This window comes from Myotis yumanensis, unplaced genomic scaffold, assembly GCF_028538775.1.
Source record: "Myotis yumanensis isolate MYYU_CA2020_CCGP unplaced genomic scaffold, mMyoYum1.0.hap1 SCAF_24, whole genome shotgun sequence".
Lineage (NCBI taxonomy): Eukaryota > Metazoa > Chordata > Mammalia > Chiroptera > Vespertilionidae > Myotis > Myotis yumanensis.
The window spans coordinates 9,659,665-9,675,432 of record NW_027223775.1 but is presented as its reverse complement, the minus strand read 5'-3'; the positions used below and the strand labels follow the sequence as shown (position 1 = coordinate 9,675,432).

The following is a 15,768-nucleotide window of genomic DNA, read 5'->3' as shown; positions in this document are numbered from 1 at the left end:
ACCCACCTCCTGGGTTAGACTCCGCCCCCACCTCCTTAGCTAGACTCCGCCCCCTCCAAGTCAGCTAGACTCCACCTACCTCCTGGGTTAGACTCCGCCCCCACCTCCTCACATAGACTCTGCCCCCCTCCAAGTCAGCTAGACTCCACCCACCTCCACAGAGACTCTCCCCCTTAAGCTAGACTCCGCCCCCTCCTCACATAGACTCTGCCCACACCTCCATGAGCACCATTGGTCCTCTGCCTCCAGCACGACCCCACTAAATCAGCTAGACTCTGCCCACACCACCTCACATAGACCCCGCCCCCTCAGCCAGACTCCACCCACACCACCTCATGTAGACTCCGCCCACCTTCTCAGCTAGACTCTGCTCCCACCTCCTCACATAGACCCCCGCCCCCTCAGCTAGACCCCACCCACACTGCCTCACATAGACTCCGCCCCCTCAGCTAGACTCCACCCCCACCTCCTCACATAGACTCCGCCCCTCAGTAGACCCCGCCCACACATCCTCACAGACCCTGCCCCCCTCAATAGACTCCACCCACACCTCCTCACATAGACTCCGCCCCTCAGCTAAACCCGTCCATACCGCCTCACATAGACTCCGCCCCCTCGGCTAGACCCCGCCCACACCTCCTCACTTAGACCCACCCCCTCAGCTAGACCCCGCCCACACCATCTCATAGACTTCCTCCTTGGCTAGATCCCGCCCTCACCTCCTCACATAGACTCCGCCCCCTCAGTAGACCCCACCCACCTCCTCACATAGACTCCGCCCCCTCAGCTAGCCTATCTCGCCTTTCTATCTATCATCTAACTACCTATCTACCTATCTATCTCATTTATCTATCATCTATCATTCTATCTACCTATCAATTCACCGTCTGTCCACCATTCCACCCATCCATTCATTTATCCATTGTATCTATCATCTAACTACTTACCTATCTCATTTATCTATCATCTGTCATTCTAACTATCAATTCACCCTGTTTGTCCATCCATCCATCCGTCCATCCATCCATCCATTCACTCATTCATTATTCCATTTATCCATTGTATCTATCATCCATCTAACTACCTATCTATCTCATTTATCTATCATCTATCATTCTAGCTATCTACCTATCAATTCACCATTTGTCCATCATCCGTCCATCCGTCCATCCATTCAGTCATTCATTATTCCATTTATCCATTGTATCTATCATCTACCTACCTATCTCATTTATCTATCATTTGTCTATCATTCTATCTACCTATCAATTCACCCTGCTTGTCCATCCATCCATCCATCCATTCATTCATTCATCCATGGTATCTACTATTTATCTATGTATCTATCTATCTATCTATCTATCTCATTTATCTATCATCTATCATTCTATCTACCTACCTATCAATTCACCCTGTTTGTCCATCTATCCGTCCATCCACCCATCCATCCGTCCATTCATTCATCCATTTATCCATTATATCTACCTATCTATCTACCTACCTATCTCATTTATCATCTATCAGTCTGTCTATCTACCTATCAATTCATCCTATTTGTCCATCCATCCATCCATCCATCCAGCCAGCCAGCCAGCCATTCATTCATTTATCCATTGTATCTATCTGTGTATCTACTATCTAGCTAGCTAGCTAGCTATACTACCTATCTATCTATGTATCAGTCTATATCATCTATCTATCTATCATCTATCTATCTATCTATCTATCTATCTATCTATCTATCCTATCTAACTATGTAACAGTCTATCTGTCGTCTATTTATCAGTCTATCTGGCTGTCTAGCTATTTATCAATCCATCCAATTTATACATCCATCCACTCATTTATCCATTTGAACATCGTATCTGTCTATGTATCTGTCATCATCTATCTATCTATCTATCTACTCATCTACCTATTATCTATCCATCCTATTAGCTCACTCTATGTATGTATCCATCCATGTATCTATCCACCTACGTATCTACATAAACCTATACTCTATGTATCACATATCTACATCCACTTTGATCTTTACATTAACACATCATACAGGTTACGCATACACTTATAGGCGATTTTCCAACACATCATGACGTCTCCGTAATTCAGGACAGCGCTAAATGAATTCCCTTCATCCCACACAAAAAGTCCAAGGACTGTTGACACAGAGCGAGCGTCGAGGCTGAAAAGCCTTCGTCACCAATCGCCGGAGCCGATAGGAAGGCAATTACAGAAATGCCTCGCGGACGGCCGTAAATATAAATGTGCAAATGCAAAATAGAGCCATAATCCTGTCTGTTTCAATGAAATCCGGCCAGCTCCCTAGAGCTCCGCGGCCTCTGACACCCTCGGGGCGCTGGCTCCAACCGCCATCTACGGACCCGCCGGACACCCAGCTGTGCTTACAGACCCGGGGGGACCCCTGCACACCACAGGGCGAGGCGACACCCCAGACAGGAAACGCTCCCCCACGAATCCTCCTGCCCTGGCTCTAGGCTGGGACGTGCGGGTGTCGCCGGAAGGCGCCCGGCGAATGACAACGCAAAAGGCGGCCCGGCCAGTGTTGCTCAGTGGTTAGCGTCGGCCTGTGAACCAGGAGGTCAGGGTTCGATTCCCAATCAGGGCACAGGCCCCGGGTGGTGGGCTCGATCCCCAGCAGGGGGCGTGCAGGAGGCAGCCGGTCTGTGATTCTCTCTCATCATGGATGTTTCTCTCTCTCACTCCCTCTCCCTTCCTCTCTGAAATCAGTAAAAATATATACACTGAGTGGCCAGATGATGATGGCCACCCCATCCGTCCTCCATTGACGCGTCCAAAATTACTGAATACTGAAAACTTCCTAAGCAAATACTCTCAAGGTTTTATTATTATTATTCTTACTGGAGGCCCGGTGCACGAAATTCGTGCACTGAGGTGGGGGTCCCCTCAGCCCAGCCTGCACCCTCTCCAATCCGGGAGCCCTCGGGGGATGTCCGACTGCTGGTTTAGGCCCGATCCCAGCCTACACCGGCAGTCGGACATCCCTCTCGCAATCCGGGACCACTGGCTCTTAACTGCTCACCTGCCTGCCTGCTGATCGCCCCTAACTGCTCCCCCCTGCCGGCCTGATCGCCCCTAACTGCTCCCCCCTGCCAGCCTGATCACCCCAAACCGCCTCTGCCTGCTGGCCTGGTCACCCCCAACTGTCCCCCCTGCCGGCCTGGTTGCCCCCAACTGCCCCCACCACCAGCCTAGTCACCCCTAACTGCCCCCCTGCCAGCCTGGTCACCCCCAACTGTCCCCCCCTGCCGGCCTGGTTGCCTCCAACTGCACCCCCCGCCGGCCTGGTCGCCCCACACAGCCTGCTGTTCAGTCATGTGCTCATCCCGCACTAACCCCCCTGCCAGCCTTGACGCCCCAGGCAGCCTGCTGGTCGTTACTGTTACTGTGACGGCGTCCTGGACAATTTGCATATTCCGCTATTATTAGCATCGATTATTATTTGCATAACGAGTTCACTTCATTGGATGGATGGGGTGGTCATCATAATCTGGCCGGTCATATAATCTGGCCACTCAGTGTGTGTGTGTGTGTGTATGTGTGTGTGTGTGTGTTTGTGTGTGTGTGTGTGTGTGTGTATATATATATATATATAGTCCCAAAATTCAAGCAAGAAGTAATTTTGATAGAAAACACAGGTTTATAACTAAAAATTGTAAATTTTGTATTGATTCATAAAGGACACAGTCTAGGGTTATGTATGGAATAGCACATCGGGTCAACGGCCTCCACGGCTTTGCTAGCACAGACGCAAAGCCGCGGTCTTCATGGGTCTTCCTTGTCCCTGCTCCTGGGCCGTCACTGGTACTTGGTGATGCTGATCAAATCGAAGGGATTGACATCCAAGGGCAACAGATATTAGAATCTGATTCAATCAACCAAGTCAAATTAGGCTTTTATTTTTTGTTGCTGTTGTTGTTAATGCTCACGCCAAATTCAAATCTTGCGTGAATTTTGGGACACCATATAGATATATAGATATAGATATAGATATAGATATATAGGTATAGGTATAGGTATAGGTATAGGTATAGATATAGATATACATGATATAGATATAGATATAGATATACATGATATAGATATAGATATAGATGATATAGATATAGATATAGATATACATGATATAGATATAGATATAGATATAGATGATATAGATATAGATGATATAGATATAGAGATATACATGATATAGATATAGATAATATAGATATAGAGATAGAGACATAGATATAGATATAGATATAGATATAGATATAGATATAGGTATAGATATAGATATACATGATATAGATATAGATATACTAGATATAGATATATAGATATAGATATAGATATAGATATAGATATAGATGATATATAGATATAGATAGAGATAGAGATAGAGATGATAGAGATAGAGATATAGGTATAGATATAGGTATAGGTATAGATATAGATATAGATATAGATATATAGATATAGATATAGATATAGATGATATATAGATAGAGATAGAGATAGAGATATAGGTATAGATATAGGTATAGGTATAGATATAGATATAGATATTTAAACAATAGGAAACAGTAAAAGCATTGGACCTGGAAGATTCTGGTCTCCCATCCCCGACGCCCGCCCTGGTTCTGGCACAGAGCTGAGAGCTGCCGGCTCAGCCGACCCAGCCACGCGGACGATCAGAGGGTAACACGATCCCAGTCCCTCCCGCCCTCCTGACCCCAAACACCGGGAGGCGTCCAAACAGCGAACATGGAACATGACACCATGGGGACCGCTCGTCACAGCTGGAGAACAGAACTCGGGCGAATAGAAGACCGATGCGCCAGGTGTGGCTTTCTCTTATTTTTTATCTTTATGGTTGAAAGCATTACCAGGTCCTCCTTTTTTTCCATTAACTTCTTCCAGCCGCTCGCTGCCCCCCGGACCCTGACCACCCCACCGTCTGTGTCCACGGCTCATGCATATACGCCCACAAGCTCATCGATCGATCTCTACCCATCAGGATACGTCTTATCGGCATCAATCACAGCTTCCTGAACTTAATTCGTTCCTTAAAGATCCCAAACTGACCACCAACCTATGAACCAGAGAATCATGGACCGGCTGCCTCCTGCACGCCCCCCTAGGGGGGACCGAGCCTGCAACCCGGGCCTGTGCCCTTGACTGGGAATCGAACCCTGGCCTCCAGGTTCATAGGTCGACGCTCAAACACGGAGCCACGCCGGCCGAGCTACATAACATAATCCTATAGAATAAAAGCCTAATATGCTAAGTGTCCGGTTGTCTGGTTGGTCATTCAACCAATCAAAGCGTAATATGCTAATGATATGCTAAGACCGCTCAACCGCTCGCTATGACGTGCACTGACCACCAGGGGGCAGACAGTCGCTATGAGGTGCACTGACCACCAGGGGGCACACACTCCGACCAGTAGGTGAGCTTGCTGCTGGGCTCCCGCCGATCTGGACAGAGCGAGACGGGCCGGACACACCCTGGAGCCCTCCCTCCCGTGGTCCCTGCCCGGCTGGCCAACCTCCCGCGTCCCTCCCCGGCCCTGATCGTGCACCAGTGGGGTCCCTCGGCCTGGCCTGCGCCCTCTCGCCATCCGGGACCCCTCGGGGGATGTCGGAGAGCCGGTTTCGGCCCGATCCCGCAGGCCAGGCCGAGGGACCCCACTGGTGCACGAATTCCTCACGTTTCTGAGCAGCTGTGAAATCACGTGTCCTTTATGCTGAAATAAAGATTTCTATCCTCGAGATTCATTCCCATGAGGCCTTGGGGTTCATGCGTCTTCATTTCCTTCCTAAATTACACGTCCGTGGAGTCCAGGCCACCCCCAGTTCACTCAGTATTTTATTTTTATTGGCGTTTGCTTTGCTCACTCGGGGAGGCCACTCCTGGGGGACCATCAGGGTCAGTCTTGCAACCGATTGGCCGATTTCCACAGGTCAGGGGCGCCCGGGGGGTCCGGCCAGCACCTGGGATAGGTGATCTCAACACCAAACACTTGACGTTTGACATCCGAAGCCTTAGTTCAACGGCCGATTCTCCCAGGGCCCACCTTCCATGCATGGGCCGAGTTTCCGGGCTGTGGATCGATGTTTTGTGGAGTAAAATCATCCAGGGAGAGAAATTCCCCTCCGATATGTTCATTCCAGGCCCTTAAAAGACCCCGGGTGGGGAGTATAGCCTGGGGCGGCCACTGCGGGAAACAGGGTGGAGTTTCCTCAAAAAATTAAACAGGGGACTCCCATGTGACCCAGTGATGCCATTTCTAGGAATCTATCCTAAAAAGCACAAAACACCCATCAGAAAGGATATATGCATCCTGACGTTCATAGCAGCATCACTGACAATCGCTAAGATCTGAAAACAGCCCGAGTGCCCAACAGCAGACGAGTGGATAAAGAAAAACTGTGGTTCATCTACACCGTGGAATACTACGCAGCCCTGAAAAAGGAAGCACTCTAGCCATTTGCAACAGCATGGAGGGACCTGGGGAGCATGATGCTGATAGAGCGTCGGCCTGTGGACTGAAGGGTCCCAGGTTTGATTCTGGTCAAGGGCACAGGCCCAGGTTGCAGGCTGGATCCCCAGTAGGGGGCGTGCAGGAGGCAGCTGATCAATGATTCTCTCTCATCATTGATGTTTCTCTCTCTCTCTCTCTCTCTCTTCCTCTCTGAAATCAATAAGAAATATTTAAAAAAATGGAACTGCCATTTAACCCAATGATCCCATTTCTAGGAATTTATCCTAAGAAACCCAAAGCTCCCATCGGAAAGGATATATGCACCCCGATGTTCATGGCAGCGCCATTGACAAGCACTAAGATCTGGAAACAGCCCAAGTGCCCATCAGTAGACAAGTGGATAAAAAACAGTGTTCCATCGACACCGTGGAATACTACGCAGCCCTGAAAAAGGAAGATCTCTAGCCATTTGCAACAGCACGGAGGGGCCTGGGGAGCATGATGCTGAGCGAAATAAGCCAGTCAGAGAAACATAAATATCCCATGATCTCACTCATTTGTGGAATCGAATGAACAACATCAACTGATGAACAAAAATAGAGCCAGAGGAAAAATTAAAAATGGAACTCCGGAACTAGCTGGTCTGGCTCAGTAGATAGAGCGTCAGCCTGTGAACTGAAGGGTCCCGGGTTCGATTCCCGGTCAAGGGCCCGTGCCCGGGTTGCGGGCTCCATCCCCAGTAGGGGTCGTGCGGGAGGCAGCCGGTCCATGATTCTCTCTCATCATGGATGTTTCTCTCTCTCTCCCTTCCTCTCTGAAATCAATAAAGATATATTTTTTAAAAAAACACACAATAAACCTAAAAAATAATAGAAACCAAGGAAAACAAATCAACAACAACAAAAAAAGTCCCTAAAAGGCCAATTTCTGGGGGTGGACCACTTTTTTGTTGATGTTTTTTTTCCTGTTCATTTGTGGGACTCAGCCCTGCACCCCCCCAACCCCCCCAAAAAAGGAGGCGGGGCTTACTGACCTGTCATTCACTCAGCAGAGAACAGTGGTGGCTTTGAAAGACCTCAGGGAGGTTGTTTAGAGAAAAAAAAATCAAAAATGAAAAGCCTGGAAAATATTCCGGGAGGGGAAGGGGCCAGAGCTGTAACAGTGGATCCGAAACCGGTAGCTGACCTTTAAGACATCGATATTGGTGGGTTTTTTAAAAACGTATTTTTATTGATTGCAGAGAGGAAGGGAGAGAGAGGGAAAGATCGATGATGAGAGAGGATCATGCATCGGCTGCCTCCTGCACGCCCCCTAATGGGGATCGAGCCCGCAACCCGGGCCTGTGCCCTTGACCGGGAATCGAACCCGGGACCTCCTGGTTCACAGGTCGACGCTCAACCACTGAGCCATGTTTTTGCTACATAGCAGGCATCTTCTGTGCAGTTTTTTTTTTTTTTAAATATATTTTTATTGGGGACATATGTGCTACTATTTGTAATACTTTAAACAATGAAATAAAATTTAAAATATATATATATGTATACATATATATATATACATATATATATATGTATACATATATATATATTCTTTTTTGTTTAAATAAATTTGGAAGGGAGAGAGAGAGAGAAACATCCATGATGAGAGATAATCGTGGATCGGCCGCCCCGTACTGGGGATCGAGCCTGCAACCCAGGCAGGTGTCCTTGACGGAGAATCGAACCCGGGACCTGCTAGTTCATAAGTCGACGCTCAACCACTGAGCCACGCCGGCCGGGCCTGACACCAGTTACTTCTGCTACCTAGAAGGCCTCGCCTGTCTTAGAATTCTTTCACATCATCAAGTCAGAAGATAAAGCCTCCCTTCTGAAAAATACAGTGTCCAGAAGGAAAAAAATAAAATAAAATGGAGCAATGGATTTCAACTAAATCCTGACCATATTCCCCCAGTCCCCCAAAAGGTCGAACGACCCTTTCACAGGGGTCGCCTAAGACCATCATCATCATCATCATAATAATAATAATACATCATCCTGCAAAGTCCAGAAAGTATCCACAAGTTACTACAAAGAAAACGAAGTTTTTAAAAGGCCACGTTCAGAAATTTGAAACCCAAACAAAACCTATGCTGATCATTCATCTACATTCCAAACAAATAAACCAAACAAACAAACAAAAAAAAAAGGCTCGAATCTATTCATTTGTAAATTGAATTATCATGGATCACCCTCGTGTGTCCGCCTTACGCAGCAATTGCTCATTGATCGGATATCATTTCTGTTCTTAGATTTAGCGGGCGGCTGGTGGTAGGGGCCCGATGTATATGCAGCATGGTTTTCTTTAGGAGAAACAGAAAATTACAAAGAAGAACAATGTTTCCCCCCAAGAAAATTCTGTCGAAATCCCTTGGAAAACGGCCTGACAGCCCAGCCCTGATTTTACTATGAAAAACCAATCATGAACTCCCTTTCTCACAATCACTGGATTTTCCAAAAAAAAAAAAGTTTTAAAAAATAATAATAAATTTCTCACTTGAACTCAGTGATTTGAAACCTCGAGTTTCGTCTTACGTATCAAGATGTACATACATGCAACAGTTACACATATACCTGTATACTGATGGGGAAAATGATAAATTTGGGGGGGCATAACCACATACATACGTGTGTGTTGTCTATACTAATAAAAGGGTAATATGCTCATTTGACCGGGAGACCGGCCGGGGAGGGCAGTTGGGGGCGAGCAGGCCGGCAGGGAGAGTGGTTAGGGGCGATCGGACAGGCAGGCGGGCAGGTGAGCAGTTAGGAGCCAGCGGTGCCGGATTGCCAGAGGGATGTCCGGCTGCCGGTTTAGGCCCGATCCCTGGGGGACATCCTTCGAGGGGTCCCAGACTGGAGAGGGTGCAGGCCGGCCTGAGGGACACCCCGCTCGCCCGCCGTGCATGAATTTCGTGCACCGGGGCCACTAGTGTGTGTGTGGATGACATGCATGCACACACACATATATATAAGTCACCTACGTTTTCTTGGGTAACAGAATACTGATCTTGTAATCTGAAAAAATATATGTAAATATTATTTGCAATGAATGGTGTCGGTGCAATTCTTTTTGGGGGGACAAATTTTAAAAATGCAGATTTTTTTTTTTTTTTTTTGGAAGAAGGCATGGGCTTGCAACCCTGGGCCGAGCGCGCGCGCGCGCGCGCGCGCGCGCGCGCGCCTCACCCCCCCCCCCCCCCAACCTTCTTCTTCTCCATCCACAGGGAGAAATGGACCGGGACCCAGTCCACACCATCCCATCGCTGGCCATCGCTTCCCACAGCCCAGGTCAGGCAGGGGGAATCGTTCTCCATAGCTCCCCACCCCCCCCGCCCCCAGCCTGCGCGCACCCAAAAAAGGCAATTTGCTGGTAAGTGGGTCCCTGCCCCCCCCACAACCCCACCCCAAACGCCTTAAGCGCGCGAGCGCGCTCCCACCCAAACTGCAAATCCCGCTTCCTCGGGATAACCGGGTCTCCCCAAACTTTTATTTTTTCTTTCCTTTCCTCTCTCTTCCCTCCCCTCCGCCCCCATCTGCATTCCCTCCAATCAGGGTAAGTGCAGACTCCCCATAAGGAAACGGGCTCGCGCCTCCCCTCCAAACCCCCCCCCCCACATTTAGAAAACAGGTCCCCGCGAGGCGCTCGGGATGGTGGATCCCTTTCCAAACGCATAAGCTACGAGCCCAGGACACCCGTCCCCCCAACTGACCAAACAGAAAAGAAAAAGCAAAAAAAAAAAAAAAAAACACGAAGAATCCACATCACCACCTGGCGGTTTCTGTTCGCAAGAGCAACCCCCGGTTCGATAGCTCCCCCCTCCCCCACGCAGCAACCCTCACCCCCCCCCCCCGCCCCCCAGCTGAAGTTGGGTGCAAAGCACAGGTGGAGAAGGAGGGGGGGCCATCCGCACGCGGCACCCCCAGACCCGGCCCAGCCACGGGGTCCGAGTCCAGACGCGCGCGCGCGCGCGCACATCCCTCGCCGGAGCGAGCGCGCGCGAAGCCAACCCAGGGCGCACGGCGGGGGCCACCCCAGCGGCGAACCCCGGAGCCCCCCGCCCCCACCCCCAAGCTACTGCCCGCACCCCCTCCCTCTGCGGGTCCCGAAATAGCCGCCTAGTGCCTCCGAAGATGAAGGGGAGGCCCGCACCTGCGGGCCCACGGAGAGGAAAGGGCCAGAGACAAGGAAAGCCGCAGCCAAAAAAATTCAAATAAAAAAAATGCCACCGGGGAAGGCGCTGGGGACGCCCCCCCCCCCCCCCCGACTCCAACCCCGGAGGTCCTTCGGGGCCCCTCGCCCCCCTGCAAGCGGAACATTTGTTCCCACGGTGGCCCGGGCCAGGCCCCGGGGCTGCGGGGGCTGCAGGCACCCCTACCCCGCCCCCCCCAGGCCGCCCCCGCCGCTCCGGGAAGAAAGGGCGCTGTGTCTGGCGGCGAGCAGGCGCCGGGCCCAGAGCTGCGCGCCTCGCGGAGCCCCGAGCCGGGACGCAAACCCCGGGCGCCGGCTCGAGCTGCACCCCCCCCGCCCCCCATCCCGGGCGCAGAGAACGCAGCTTACCGTCCCCCGCGGGGCGAGCAGGAGCCGGGGCCGGTGGGGGGCGAGCGCGCAGCCGACGGGGGCGTCCTGGAGACGGGGAAGCGAGCGGGTGCGCCCGGGGAGGCGGGCGGGCGGCTGGCGGCCTGGAGCGCGCGGGGGGAGGGGGCCGCCGCGGGGTGGGGGCGCGGGCGGGACCTCGGCCCCTCCCCCCGGCCTCCTCCGGCCCGGGGACCCCCCGCATCCTCCCGCAGCCCGGCGGCGCCTCCCAGCCGCACCCCCACCCCCAACGGCCCGGCGTCTCCGCGGGTCGCGCCGCGCGCGCGCGCGTGCGGAGACCCGGGGCGCCTGGGCCGCGGCCTGGGCGGGAGGGTGGAACTCGAGTTCACTTGCTTTTTTTTTTTTTTTTTTTTACGTCTCTCAGGCCCTTGCCCACCCCCTCTGCTCCCCGTCCGCAGGCTGCGGGCTGGTGGGAGCTCAGCTCTCGGTTTTTTGCGCTGGAGAGGGAGGGGGCGAGCCGAGCGGCGTGGAGAGGTGGGTGGGGGGAGGGGGGAGGCGGTGATTAGAAGCGCGGGACAGCGCAGAGCTTTGGGATGCGGGTTTTTGGTGCCTTGGCCCAGACCAGAAAGGGGGCGGGGGGGTGGTGGTCTGCACCCTGGAACCCACTCCCCAACCCCCAGCCCCCAGCCCCTCGCCAAGGGATGGGGACCGGCCGGCCGTGCGCGCCATGGGCACTGCGCCCGGGGACCCGGGCTCTCCTGAGACCCGGGCGCCGGTCCCCGCAGCTTCCAACTTTTGTGGGCAGCTCGGCTGGCGCTGCGTGTCCCTCCGAGAGAGATGCAGGCCGGACCCAAAGGTTTTCCCACGAAGGAAGCAAACCACTCGCAACACCCCCCCCCCCAACCCACCCACCCATCCACCCACCTCCGCCTCCTGCCTCCTGCCTCCCCCGTCACACACACACACACACACACACACACACACACACACACATGCACGCACGGACGGGGAAAGGGGGCGGGGGGGGGGCAGGTGCCCCGCTCCCCAGCTTTGCAGAAACGGCGCTCAAGCCGCCGCGATTTCGTCTGCGCCCCGGGTCCCCGGCGCGGCCCGATCGCACCCCGACCAACCCCGGGCCAACCCGGGGCCAACGCGGGCCAGGTCCCCATCTATCCATCCATCCATCCATCCGTCCATCCATCACGCGCGCTATTTCGTCCATCACACACGCCGTCATCGCAGAGGAGAGGGAGGCGGGGGAGGGGGCCGGCTCCGTGCAACCCCAGCCAAGCCTGTGTTCCTTCCTCCTCTCGGGTGAACCCCCCGCCCCGTGTGCCCCCCAACCTCCCTCCCCCCCCACAAAAGCACCCCGGGAGGCGGGAGCTGCGAGCTCCCTTCGAGCCCCGGCAGCACCCGAAGCCCCCCCAGCAGCTCACAGTTTGCACAAGTCGCGCAGCCTCGTGCAGCGCCAGCCCCGGGTTGCAGCGAGCTGGCGGCCGGCTCCGGTCTGCCCTCCTTCACTGCAGATGTTTTTTTTTTTTTTTTTTTTTTCCTCTTTCCTTCCCCTTCTCCGCTCCCCGCCACACGGTTCTTGTTTATTTGTATGTAAGACGGCGCTACTGTGTAACCACCTCGCGCGGGGCTCGCCAGCCTGCCTGCCTTGTCCGAGGGGGCTGGTGGCAGCCAAAGGCTCCCCGGAAATCGCGGCGGTCCCTCCACCCCCCCCACAACCCCCCGATTTCTTTTTTAAAGTCCAAACAAACCAACCGACCAACAAACAAAAAAATCAAACCTCTCTGTGTGTGGCGCTGGGGGGGGCTGCGAGCTTTTGCATCAGACACGCCGGGCAGGAACCTACGTAAGGGGCCATGCTGCCTCCCACACCGAAGAAATGCAGCGACAGATGGGAGAGCGTGCTGTCCACGTTTTGTTTTTTGTTTTTTTTCTTTTCAGAATAAAAGACCCAAAAGCAAAAAAAAAAAAAAAAAAAAAGTCTGATGGATTCTCGAGCGCAAACGTTGGTAAGGTCGCGGGCTCACCCGCCTTCGACTGGGCAGCGCGTACCCGAAAGGAAAAAGGAAAAAAAAAAAAGTCTCCATGTTCCCAAGGCTTAGAAAGATAAATAACCCAGAGGCACACGGGAAAGAAAAAAGCATTTAAAATAAAAATAAAAAAGGGGGGGAGCTCCTACCTGCACGGTGGAGGGAGCAGCTACACGGGCGAAGCGGCGTTTTTACGCATCGAGCGGTTCCTAGGAGACCTCGGCGAGGGCGCGGGAGGTGCGCGCGGGGCGGGTGCAGTCGGCGCGGGCGGGCGCCCGGGGGCTCTCCAAACCCCAGCTTTTAGATCCGCGTCTCCGAAGGAATGCGGGGACCCCCGGCGCCCCCTTTCGCAGGACGGTCGCCCATGGTCTCGGGGGCCAGGCTGGCCGGCCGGGGGAGGGCAGGCAGAGCGAGGTCTTGGAGAGCCCGGCGGCTCGGCGCGCGCAGGCGGCGGCGGCAGCGACGACGACGACGGAGGCCGGCCCGGGAGCGAGCCAGCCGGGTCGGCGAGGAAAGGGAGCGACGCGAGCGAGTGGCCGCGGAGCCCGGGTGCTCCCCGCGCGCGATTGGCCCGAACGGAATGGGATTCAGGGAGCCGGCAGCCAATCCAGGCCCGCGGTTGGCACGACTGCTGCCGAGGCCCCGGCCGCACGCGCGCCCGTGCAGAGCGCAGCCCGTCCCGGCGCAGGGTGCGGGGTGCAGGCGGCTGCAGCTCAGAGATGCCCCGGGGCGCGCGCCAGGGAGGAGGGTGGGGGGCCACCTGGCCAGAGGCTCCCGGATTCCCAATGCGCCCCGCAGACACCCTGCCCGCCCAACACGGAGGGAGAGAGAGAGAGAGAGAAACCTCAATGAGGAGAGACCATCACGCATCCGCTGCCTCCTGCGCGCCCCCCACTGGGGATGGAGCCCGCAGCAACCCGGGCCTGTGCCCTTGATCGGGAATCGAACCCGTGACCTCCCGGGTTCAGAGGTCGGCGCTCAAACCACTGAGCCACACCGGCCGGGTTTTGCAACGGCCTTTTAACTCCTTCGCCAGTGACCTGGGCGGGCAGCGATGAGCTATGTGTTACTCTTTCTGGGCGCTACAGTGATGTTTGTATTGGAAACAGTGGTTCTCAACCTTCCTAAAGCCGGGACCCTTGAATACAGTTCCGCGTGTTGTGGGGACCCCCAACCATAACATTATTCTCGTGGCTACGTCATCACTGTCATGTGGCTGCTGTTATGAATCGTCATGGAAACATCTGATCTGCAGGATGGATTTTCATGGTGACACATTGAACATCATTGATTAATCAGAAAAACAATATGTGTGTTTTCCGACGGTCTTAGGCGGCCCCTGGGAAAGGGTCGTTCGACCCCCAAAGGGGTCGCGACCCACAGGTTGAGAACCGCTGTTGTATTGGCAACAGTGATATATATTAGGGGACAGGCTGGGGGGGGGGGCGGTGCGGGGGACGGGGAGCCGGACTGGAAGCCAAATTGGAATAACGATTTGCAAAGGTTAAGGGCCTCTCTCGGAGGCCAGGTGATGGACGGACGGACGGACGGACGGACAAATGGACCGATGCCTTTTGCATGTTTGCTTTCTCTTCCTTTTTTAACCTTTTCATCTTTTTTAAAAATGTTATTTCGTTTTTTAATTGGTCTTTATTGTTGAAAGGATTACAGATACTCCCCCTTTTAAAAAATATATTTTATTGATTTTTTACAGAGAGGAAGGGAGAGGAATAGAGAGTTAGAATCATCGGATGAGAGAGAAACATCCATCAGCTGCCTCCTGCTCACCCCCCACTGGGGATGTGCCCGCAACCCAGGTACATGCCCTTGACCGGAATTGAACCCGGGACCCTTCAGTCCGCAGGCCGACGCTCTAGCCACTGAGCCACACCGGTTAGGACTGTCCCCCCCCTTTTTTAATTAAATGTTTATTGTTGGAAGTATTGCATATGCCTTCTCCCCCGCCCCCCCCCCCATGACTCCATCGAACCCACCCCAGGCCTTCCTCACCCCATTGTCTGAGTCCATGGGTGACCCATATACACATACAAGTCCTTTGGTTGATCTCTTCCCACCCACCCACCCACCGTCCCCCGCCTTCCCTCTGAGGTTCCACAGTCTGCTTCGTGCTTCTATGTCTCTGGGTCTGTTTTGTTCACTAGATTCCACGTAGGAGTGACATCATGGGATACTTGTCTTTCTCCGACTGGCTTATTTCGCTCAGCACAATGCTCTCCAGGCCCCTCCGTGCCGTCTCCAAGGGTAAGCGATCCTACCTTTTTCAGGGCTGCGTAATATTCCACAGGGTCAATGCACCACAGCTCTTTTATCCGCTCAGGTGCTAATGGAGGCCCCCCTTTTTTTCCATTGGTCCCCTCCACCCCGCACCCACCTCTACGGTATTGTCTGTGTCCCCGGGCTGTGTATACCTGCATATAAGTTCCCCGGTCCGCCTCGCCTTACACAGTCATGGTTCCGATCGGAAAGTTATTGGCGATGTATCAACGATTGGGCCAGTCGTTGGTAAATATCCCTCTTGACCTTTGGGGTCAGGAGCTGACTTTTTCCCCACCCCGCCATCTGCTTGCTCACACCACCTGATGGTTATTCTTGGTTTGGAGAGAATTCATCGGGCGTGACCTG

At 53.6% G+C, this 15,768-nt stretch overlaps 1 protein-coding gene across 1 annotated transcript in view; it reads right to left on the bottom strand.

Annotated features, from left to right (window-relative positions):
- NLGN4X (neuroligin 4 X-linked) overlaps window positions 1–13,618 on the bottom strand; it is a 159,646-nt gene extending 146,028 nt beyond the window's left edge. The window contains 1 exon segment of the mRNA XM_070402680.1: window positions 13,275–13,618. The gene's annotated coding sequence lies outside the window, so the exon portion shown is untranslated.
- Between the last annotated feature and the right edge of the window lie 2,150 nt (window positions 13,619–15,768).